Source organism: Toxotes jaculatrix, chromosome 12 (genome assembly GCF_017976425.1).
Source record: "Toxotes jaculatrix isolate fToxJac2 chromosome 12, fToxJac2.pri, whole genome shotgun sequence".
NCBI lineage: Eukaryota > Metazoa > Chordata > Actinopteri > Toxotidae > Toxotes > Toxotes jaculatrix.
In genome coordinates this window covers 368,235-374,873 of record NC_054405.1, presented here as the reverse complement: position 1 = coordinate 374,873, position 6,639 = coordinate 368,235, and the positions used below count along the sequence as shown (strand labels likewise).

The 6,639-nt window shown below is 42.2% G+C and overlaps 2 non-coding genes across 2 annotated transcripts; both read left to right on the top strand.

Moving 5' to 3' along the window:
* The first annotated feature begins 5,426 nt into the window (after nt 1–5,426).
* On the top strand, nt 5,427–5,541 carry LOC121191325. Its single transcript, XR_005895092.1, has one exon. It is a non-coding gene; the product is annotated as a U5 spliceosomal RNA (small nuclear RNA).
* A 467-nt stretch (nt 5,542–6,008) lies between these two features.
* Nucleotides 6,009–6,172, top strand: LOC121191319. Its single transcript, XR_005895087.1, has one exon. It is a non-coding gene; the product is annotated as a U1 spliceosomal RNA (small nuclear RNA).
* Nucleotides 6,173–6,639: the final 467 nt, after the last annotated feature.

Sequence of the window (6,639 nt, the reverse complement as noted above, 5' to 3'; positions counted from 1 at the left end):
GTGAGCTTCAGCCAGTGGGATGTGAAGAGGAAGCAGCAGATGAAACACTGCTCTTAAGGCGAGTGACATACAGTGGCTACAGGAAGTATTCAGACCCCTTCAGTTTTTGCAGACTTCACTGTTGTAGATTTAATTTTAAATAGATAAAATCAGCATTTTGTTAATCAGTCAGTATAGATTGAAAATGGGCCTGATTCACATTTGGTTAATTATCTATTTGAAATTTGAAACTTGTCTCTTCACCATCTTTTAGTGGAGAGTGTGGTACAAAGTCATGTTAGGAGCCGACAGTCTCTCCCTCCTTCCTCGTGTTTCTGGGAGAACCTCCCTAGTGTTTCTTGTTTGTCCCCTGTTTGTCTGTGTTCTTGTCTGTGTGTGTGTGTAGGCCTGGGTGTGGTTGACTTACTTTGGGTTTCCCTCCAGAGCTCCTGCTCACCTGTCTGCAATCTCCTCATCAGCCACACCCTCAGACTGCAGTGCATTAACACCACTTCTTCTCTCCACACCATGTTGTCAGTTCACAGTAGTGTTAATACTCCTGTTAATGATAATGTTTGATGTGAGCAGGTGGATACAGGTCAGTGTTGATTAAATGGAGAAGATGAATTCTCCCTCCACCTGTGTCTGTGACACAGAGTCTGACACTTCACATAAATTCTACTAGTGAAGACAATAAACAGTGTGTCCCACTGCTGATCACTGTAAACCTCCATTTCTGTCAGGAGGACATATGAACTGGATTCTCTCATCCTGTCGTCCTTTGCTTTTTCCTTTACCTTCAGTAGCAACTTTCAAATACACTTTAACATTTGTTTCACAGTTTAATTTGATGTAATGTAAACAAATGATGTAAACAAATATTTGATCAGTTTACTTAGTCCTGTTCTATCCCACCACACTGTGTTCTCTCAGAGATAATGATGCCATCCATTAGTTTCCCTGATACAAACCTATTTAACCTGTTATAAATCAAAGGCAGGTGCATTTCTGCTGATTAGAAATAATGAATGAACTTGACTCCACTGAATGAGAAGCTCACTGTCGTTCAGTCCTTGTGTGGTCTGAGGTTTCCTCCTGATCCATGGTCTATCACAGAGGTGAACCATGCACTTCAACACAAGACTTGTGATACACAGTGGCACGCTGGGAGAGCTTCTAAAACAATATGAAGATAAACTAAAGACAGAAACAACAACACACGTGTGCTTAGTTCAGAACCAGACCAGAGAGTATAGGAGCATGATCGAGGAGAGAAATGAAAGCACAGTAATTGTGCATGTGGACTTTTCTGAGGGGTGGACATGCAAGTATAGTTCTGAGGTGCAGTCATGCCACTTTGGTCAGAACCTCCCACAGCTCAACCTGCACACTGGCATGTACTATACAAAAGAACAGAAGACAGGCTTTTGCACAGAGTCAGAATCATCAAGATGCATCTGCCATTTGGACTCACATGGAACCAGTCCTGAAAGATATTAGCTTAAAGTTTCCAAAAGTTGACACAATTCACTTTTGGTCAGATGGCCCCAGCAAGCAATACAAAAACAAAAATAACTTTTCTCTCCTCTGCAGTGTCCCTCCAACTCTAGGTTTCAAGAGAACAACCTGGAACTTCTTCCCCACCTCACATGGGAAGGGAGCACCAGATGGCATAGGAGGTACTGTGAAAAGGACTGCAGACATCCTTATACTGCGGGGGAATGACATTGTGAATGGGAATATTTTCCATGATCAGCATTAAAAAAAAAGACATGAATGATAAGCACACAATCAAACCGCTGGGCTTATGGGTATGATTACTTGTCGTCCCAATTTCACAAACATATCATTTGGACAAAACATTTCAAAAAATTAACTTCTAAACTAGACACTGACATGAACTACTAACATACTGACTTACTGAAAACCTTGGAGCTGATCTGGACTTTCCTGTAGTTTCCTCTTGTCCTTGTAACAGCAGTAGCTCCTCCCTTCCTTGTCAATAATTGTGCGGAAATGTCTGAGTGGTTCTTTCTTCCTAAATCATGAGCAAGTCCTGTCCAGTCCAACTGTTTCTGCTCCTGTTTGACTTCTGAACTTGTCTCTGGCTGTGTGTCCACTTACTGCAGCCTGTGACATCAGACTGTAGAATGTTGATACATCAAAGGCATCAAAGGACAACACAGAGTCCACACATCTCAGACTTACTGGGAGATTATTTCAAAGTTTAGAGGCTGCAAACTGGAAAGCACAATCTTCCTGAGTCTTAAAACATGTCCGAGGTACATTTAGAAAGTCAGCACACTATACAGGGACAGTGATACACCTGGATGTGTTTCATCCAAAATAAAAATACTACCTTCTTCAACTAATACTGTATGTCAGCTTTCAGGGAGTCTTAAGACCCCAACCACCAACAGTGCGAGCTGCACACTGAATGTAATATTTCAGTGCTCTTTGAATTAACTTTTTCCCAGTTAAGCAGGAAAAGTTTGGTTTGCATTATCAGTAACATAACACAGCTCTGATATGGCTGTAATTGATCAGTAAACAGTGACATAAGGCTGATATCCCAAAGTACAAACAAGAGCACAGGAGTGAGACTAAACTCCAAACTGTAGAGACTGAGGTAGAAGCTGCAAAAGTCCTGAGAGCTGAAAACAGAGAGACGTTTTAGAACAGAGCTTTCTCTCTAATCTTCAGCATAGATACACAAGTTTAGCTACTGAAGACACAGCTAAGGAGAGGAGAATGTTAAGAGTTGGAAATGGCCGGCTGTGTTACCAAGCCGGGTCACAGCAGCAGTGCAGCCATCCCCTACTACCCTGGAACATTGTGTTCCCAGAATGCAGGTTTACTTGTGGTTCCTAAAGTCTCCAATAGAGAGAATGGGAGGCAGAGCCCTCAGATATCAGGCTCCTCTACTGTGGAACCATCTACTAGTTTGGGTCTTGGAGGCAGACGCCCTCTCCATGTTTAAGAGGAGGCTTCAAACTTTCCCTTTTGATGAACCTTATAGTCAGAGCTGAGTAAGGCTTTCCTGAATGAGCCACTAGTTATGCTGCTATAGGTCTACACTGCTGGAAGACTTCACATGATGCACTGATTTCCTCTCTCCTCCTCTCCCTCTCCATCTGTACACATTCATATCCCATTAATGTATGTTACTAACTTGGCTTCTTCTCTCTCCCGTGGTGTTGTGCTTTCTCGTCTCTGCAGTTACTTCCACCTCCAGAGCTGCAGAGTCTGGATCTGTGGCTGCAGGCAAACTACTGTTCCAATTATTAGTCTCAATAATTGTTATTGTCTTATTATCATTAGTTTTATTGTTGTTGTTGTTGTTGTTAATCTCATTATCAGCTCTATTACTAGTCATATTTGACTGAGTTGACTATTGACTTAAAACACATTTCATCATGACTGGCCTCAGCATGGCAGGTAATGGAAAAACTTATATTCTACTTTTCAGGGCAGCCCTGTAATGAAGGGTCTAAGGTGCTGAACATCGACTACAACATGCCAGGTTCAAATTCCTTTGGGCTCTTTGATAAATTTGTCTCTAGCTGATTTCCTGTCATCTCTCTACTGTCCATAATAAAGGAATAAAAATACCTCAAATGTCTTTAAGATACAGTCACATATACACATGCAAAGCACTGGTGGTTGATCTTCAACATAAATGATAAAAAGACTTGGAGGACGTCTGTTTCAGCTATATAAGTCAGACTGCTGAAGCCTCATGTTTGCTTCTTTTGAACTTTGGACGTCCCTTTTACACAGGACATGGACTGTGGATTTTATGCTCCATCATTTAGGAGGATCCAAAGCAACAACTACAAATGATTTCAATTTACATAAAAGCATGTGAATGTTTTTGATCATTTGAAGTTTAAAAGACAAACGTGAAAAGATAAGCACCTTTCCTTTAACACAAACCATAATGCTTTGAAACAAAAAAAATGGAAACCTAAGTTGACAATAGAAAAATCTCACAGATACAATCAGCATAAATAAACTGAACATGTACTGAAACCTTTGGGCTGAAGTTCTTGTGTGATTAGACATCATGTCAATTTAACAAACACATCCCACTGAACTGAAACACTGACATCAACTAAAAAAGGTCTGACTTACTGAAAACCTTGGAGGTGATCTGGACTTTCCTGTACTTTCCTCTTGTCCTTGTAACAGCAGTAGCTCCTCCCTTCCTTGTCAATAATTGTGCAGAAATATCTGAGTGCTTCTTTCTTCCTAAATCATGAGCAAGTCCTGTCCAGTCCAACTGTTTCTGCTCCTGTTTGACTTCTGAACTTGTCTCTGGCTGTGTGTCCACTTACTGCAGCCTGTGACATCAGGCTGTAGAATGTTGATACATCAAAGGCATCAAAGGACAAACACACACACACACACACATCTTGTTTAAATGTAACAGAGCCCACAGCCATTCTGAAGAATGACACAATCAGAAAATACATTTGGCCTTTGAGGAATTTAATTGTGTGCCTGCTCCAAATGCTATGCTAGGTCTATGTGGAGCAGCTTGTGTGATACATTATGTTTCTGTTTGTTTTCTATGAAACTGTGAATATTATTAGCTGACTGGATGAATAGAACACAAGAGAGATTTGTTTGTGCAGATAGATGAGACCTTAATGTGTCTACTAACCCTTATTTTAATGCACACACACACTTTGTTCTGCAAGTAGTAGTTGTCAGAGCAGCATCAGGTAAAACAATGAAGAATAATCAATACAGATCCTGATTTGCTGTAAGTCCTATATTCTCCATGATGGTGTGTGTGTGTGTGTGTGTGAGGTGTTTAGGGAACTGACAAAATCATCTTGACATCTTTATGGGAAAAGAAGGATCAAAGGATTCTTCTGTTTTTCCGTGTAAATCTGTGTAAAAAGCAGAAAAGATCTAGAGCGTGGCTCCATTTTAGCAGCATCGATGCTAACAGTGCACAATGCAAAATATGTATTGACATGAAGGACACTCTGCCAAAGCTTTCTGACTTGGCAACAAGTTATCTCTGTATGCAAGCAACATCCACACTCTCAGAACGTACCTTTCCATCCATCCAGTATCAGGATACAGTTCAGAAAAGTTGTGTATTGATTTAAGCTCTGAATCTGACAGCACATTACACAGCTCTCTCTCCACTCTGAGGTGTGACCTCCAACAGTGGATGATTCACAGTAAAGTTGCAGACACTCTGTGATACTTGTTCTCTGATGCTAATGACTCTTGGAGCTTTACTTTCCTCTGCTGTTGGTCTCTGTCCTGAATAAAGAGCAGTGAGAGAGCCTCTTAAAAAACGACAAGGAAAAAACACAAGCGGGAGAGGAGGCTGGGATTTAGCACGCGGCAAGCCAAGGGAGGCGTACCGCGACGGTGGTAGCTTGGACGACTAGGGTCCACAGCTGCTCTCTGAGACAGGCCTGTTCTGACTCTTGTTTCTCTTCATAACGCACAAGTCTTTCGCCTTTTACTAAAGACTTCCGTGGAGAGGAACACCAATGAGTTGAAGTTGTTTTTAGCTGGCTTGGCCTTATGGCTGAGCCTTTTGAGTAGGTGAAGAGTCAAACATCTTTATAGAGCGCCACAAGTGTGAGCTCCCCTGTCTGACTTTGCTCTTTCTTTGCGGAAGAAATGTGTGCTAGATGTTGTCATTTCGCTGGTATACTTTATTTTTAGGCTTTGGTGGGGATGCTGGCATCTTTGAGACAAGAAAAGTGTACCACGTGGGCCTTTGCTTTCTTTCCCAAGAGATAGCTTGACTAGTGGCATTTCACACAGTGTTCCTTTGTTTTTGGCAGAGCAGTGCATGATGGGTGGATCCAACAAAGCGCGTTTGCCGCACGCCGCAGCCTATTTGCAGCAGTGTTTGTGTCTTTTCAGCCATAAATGTAACAGACAAAGGGGAGCTGATGCTCAAGGCACTGAAATGTGGGATTATGCATTGTAGGCACCGTCAGCCAGAGCGCTGTGCCTGGTGACCACCACCCGCTCTCTTCCAACTGCAGCTCATACTTACCTGGCAGGGGAGAAACCATGATCAACAAGGTGGTTCTCCCAGGGTTAGACTCAGCCATTGCACTCCGGCTGTGCTGACTCCTGCGAATTCCCCAAATGTGGGAATCTCTACTGCATAATTTCTGGTAGTGGGGGACTGCGTTTGCACTCTCCCCTGATACGTGCGTGTAGAAGAAAACACAATGTGTCAGAAATGCTGAAGGTTGATTTGGAATGATTATTTACAGAAGCAGACAACTTATTTGTCTTCACAGGTTTTTATTGAGAAATATAATTTTTTCTACTGTCACAGGCTTCAGTCGGCTCCTCTTCTGGCTGACCAGCTCCCCAGCTTTGGAAAATATCCTTTCACAGGGAACACATGATGCTGGGATGCACAGATAATTGCATGCAAGTTTCATGCCACTCAGTACTTCAGGGGATCCTCTGCTCTTGTCAAAATTTGTTCTTTCAAATATCTATGACACAGTCAGTAAAACAATGAATGACTGAATAAAACAACTGATGTTTCAACAGTAATCAACATGCATACCTCTGGATCTCCACTGCAGCGCTGACAGATGCACTGCTGGTGCGGTGCTGAGACTCTACATAGTTGTCCAGTAATGCCCACAAGTTGTAATT